This window comes from Limulus polyphemus, unplaced genomic scaffold (assembly GCF_000517525.1).
Source record: "Limulus polyphemus unplaced genomic scaffold, Limulus_polyphemus-2.1.2 Scaffold727, whole genome shotgun sequence".
NCBI classification, from domain to species: domain Eukaryota; kingdom Metazoa; phylum Arthropoda; class Merostomata; order Xiphosura; family Limulidae; genus Limulus; species Limulus polyphemus.
The window spans coordinates 408,689-412,773 of record NW_013666337.1 but is presented as its reverse complement, the minus strand read 5'-3'; the positions used below and the strand labels follow the sequence as shown (position 1 = coordinate 412,773).

The following is a 4,085-nucleotide window of genomic DNA, read 5'->3' as shown; positions in this document are numbered from 1 at the left end:
CTGCTAGTGTAACGTTCTGTTGTTAGGTTTGTTAGTATCAATTTTGTTCGTGAGTTGAGTTTTGTTGTGGGGAATGTTGGAGAGTTTTTCAACAACAGCTGGTGGAAATTTATTGGTATGAATGAAGGAGTGCTTTGTGGTGTGCATGAATCAGTTTTACGTAGATAAAAATAAAGATCGTCAGTAATTAAATTATCTTTTTTTCATTTGTAATAAAGTTCTGTTCAGTTGTTTTTTGTGCGTGTTTGTTGGGTTGTTTGGGATGGCTTTGAATTTCTTTTTATTGGAAAGGATGTCGTTCATTTTGTCGATGTATTCTGAATTGTTCGTGATTACCGTGGTGTTGCCTTTATCAGCTTTTAGAATTTTAATGTTAGTGTCTTTTTTCGGATTATAAATGGATTTGATCTCATTACTTGTGAGGTTACTTTTCAGTTTATGGGATTGGTTGACTATATTAATAGTCTTGTTTGAGAATTCTTTAAAAAAGTTATTTAAAATACAGTTTTTGGGAACTTTGGGAAACCACATTTTGTTGTAGTTGCCTGTAATAAAAGTCTGTCCGGTCAGATTTGTTGATTACAAGGTTAGGCTGAGCTGCATTGTTGTATTTCACTCCAAGTTGTTGTAGCTTCCTTAGTTGATCTAGTTTCTTATTGTTTATGGACTTCTTTTCTTGATTCAACAATGAGTTGTTTTGTTTGATAGCGTGTTGTATATTGCTGTAATCATCTGGTTTGAGGTAGCAGGCTAGTTGGTGGTCTAATTTCTGTTTGAGTTTTTGTAAATAGTCCAGTTCTTGATATTTGAAATTCAGGAATGCTTTTAGGAGTTTTTTCTGCATGTTTTGGATAATACCTGAAAACTGGTTTAAGTTTTTTGATAACTTGACCTTCACAAATTATATTCAGGTTACGAAGTTTAAAGATAGTTTCATGGTATGATTGGTTTATGGTGGTGGATTCATATATATTCGTGTCAGTGTAAATTACTTGTACCTGATGATGACAAAACCTTGTCGAAACGTTGTACATTTGCTGTTACGTTAAACTTATATTAAAGTTTTTCTTCATTACCCATTCAAGCCCTCTCCAATCATTATTAGTCTCAAATTGGGTTCCCCATCATCGAATTTGAATTCATCATGGCAATTAATCGAGGTTGTGCAAGTCTAAATGTTTATCTTTGTTATTCAATGTATAACTTTTTAAGTATGATCTCTCACTTATACAGTATTGAACAAAGAAGTCACATGACCGGAACTGTTGCAAAACTTAGAAGAGGTATCTAGGCACCCAGGGGTGTTGGTTTAGAGTAGAGTTGTTTTGTTCAATTAAGATGAATTCCTTGATTTTTCGTTTGTTTATGTTGGGTTCTTTGTTTAAAATGTTTGTTTGTTTTTGAATTTCGCGCAAAGCTACACGAGGGCTATCTGCACTAGCCGTCCCTAATTTAGCAGTGTAAGACTAGAGGGAAGGCAGCTAGCCAACTCTTGGGCTACTCTTTTACCAACGAATAGTGGGATTGACCGTCACATTATAACGCCCCCACGGCTGAAAGGGCGAGCATGTTTGGTGTGACGGGGATTCGAACCCACGACCCTCAGACTGCGAGTCGAGCGCCCTAACCACCTGGCCATGATGATTTGTTAAGACAACAAGCTATTAGTTCAGATTATTTACATCTTCGAAACCTTATAAATATAAAAATGATAAGATTTTTGTACAATGTTGAGAAATTAATTTGATAAAATTAATTAATTAAATTATAGAGTTAATATATATAACAACCTTATCCTGTAATAATTGATTATTCATTGACTGAAATTCTAAATATTTTAACTCTTGGTTTTAAATTTACTATATTTAAAGTTTTGCAAGAATTTTATTTGGTAGGAATCAAGAGAGTCTTCTAGTAATAACAAAACTCAAGTAAATAAATGGAATAGCGTTAATTTCTTTCAACAACGACTCTGTATAGCTCAGATTATCAGTGTCTAACTATAATTCAAATTATTCGTAAAGAAGAAATTAAAATAGCTTGGAAAAAATAATTAAAATAACTATAAGTAAATGTGATAAAATGAATCTTAGAACAGTACTGTTATTTTGAATATGTCGGTAAAGTATATAACATTTACCATTAATAAATTATACTCATCAAAATTCTACCAACACTCGAGAAACTAAAATGCAGAAACTTTACTGAAATCAAAGCAACAAAAAAGATAATCTACTAAATCAAACATCAAATTCAGGAATTACTTCATTAAAAAAATCATCTGAGGATTTTTGCGGGTTTTTAAAAGTACATAATTAAAGCCTGTTGTATATCCAGGTAAAACTTTGTTAACCTTAGAGCAATAAGATAGGTCCGTTTAATAACAGGAGGTTTACAAAGATATTTATTTTAAAGTAGTGATGAATCTCTGAGAAACTAGGTTTGTAAGAATGAGATAAAGAACTGTACAAATGTACAATATTTTATTAACTCACACTTAAAACACGACCATAATGTGTGTGTTAAAGACACGGGACGGTTGATTGTTCTGAATTAGGTAACTTCCTCTCAAACTGATCATTTGCCAGACTGTCTAAATTCGACGTTAAATCATAGTAAATATCAGATTTACTCAGAGCTACTAGTGTTGGCCACTCTCGTTCAAGCACAGAAGAGGCTATAACCTCGATATACCATTTCAACTATCACTGCTGTCTACATTTGTACAGAATGTGTAGTCAGAACGGGTGTTATCTCAATAGATGGCAAGGAATATAGTCAGCTAGAACAACATCAACATCAGTATATTCTATGACCATTCTTGTGCATATATTTCATAAAATAAGTAAGGATATTCAACGTTTAAAAATGTACAATAATTTACCGTATAAGTTAAAAGTAAAATATACAATTAAAAACTCTAGTTATTTACTAAATTAGGGACGGCTAGCGCGATTAACCCTCAAGTAGCTAGCTGTGCGCGGCAAAACACACCAAACAGAACAAGCTCACACTTAGTGAGAACGAATTTCACCTAGAGAATAATCCATGTGTAAATACTTTTCTTCCTGATTAGTTGGTAGTTTTGAATCGTGAAATTTTATACATTTGTTAATGTTTGTTTGTTTTAGAGCAAAACCATAGTGAGCTATCTAATATGTACATCGCGGGGAATCGAAGCCAGGAGTTTAGTGTCGTAACTCCGTTGACTTATCGCTGTCCCAACAGGGTATCATTTGTAGATGGTTAAAGCAAAAATATTTTTACAGTGAAAGCAAAAGCAAGTAAAAATAAAATATTAACCCTGTGTTAATGTGACGTATATATCAAGCTTTCGATAGTTTTAAATTACTGACCACAGAGAAGGCAGCCAGCCAGCCAGCAGCTGGATCACGTCTCGAACTCTGGACCTTTAGACCATCAGCCCGACATGCTAACCACTAGGTTAGAGCAGTAGTTTTTGTTGATTTTCGGTCAAATAAGAGAGCATTGCCGATATGAGGAAGGAAAAAAATAACCCTGCTTACCTCCTAAAATGCATTAAACTTTATAAAGTATTGTATGTTTGTTTGTTTTAAGTTAAGCACAAAGCTACACAATGGGCTATCTGTGCTCTACCCACTACGGGTATCGAAACCCGGTTTCTAGCGTTGTAAGTCCGCAGACATACCGCTGTGCCACTGGGGGGGGGGGCTTTATAAAGTAAATCCGCAAAATGTTTTTCTGTATTGTCGCATAATAAACTTATGAGAGTACCAAAACTTAATAATAATAAAAAAATCCTCCTGATGAATTGAACAGAGTGATACACTTTATATAGCTAGATTTAAACTTCATGTTGTTCTTCTAAATCTTTAACCTTCTTGTAATTAATACACAATTTGACGGTTGCTACAATTCATCCTTAAAAGAGAAAGCCATTCGATTCCTTTACACATATATAAGATTCTTGTTTGGATTTCCAACTTAAGAAGTATTAGATATTACAATCGTTATTGGAGTTATTGTATGGTTTCTGCGCCAATAACGAAAAATATAATAGTAAGTAAATCAACTTACTTTTATTCTGTCAGTTTTTTAAACTA

At 33.5% G+C, this 4,085-nt stretch overlaps 1 protein-coding gene across 1 annotated transcript in view; it reads right to left on the bottom strand.

Annotated features, from left to right (window-relative positions):
- Positions 1-4,085, bottom strand: part of LOC106460198 (2-acylglycerol O-acyltransferase 2-like) — a 48,301-nt gene that overhangs the window by 3,710 nt on the left and 40,506 nt on the right. The window contains exon 6 of the mRNA XM_022386860.1: positions 3,812-3,820. The gene's annotated coding sequence lies outside the window, so the exon portion shown is untranslated. The remainder of the gene's footprint in view (positions 1-3,811; positions 3,821-4,085) is intronic.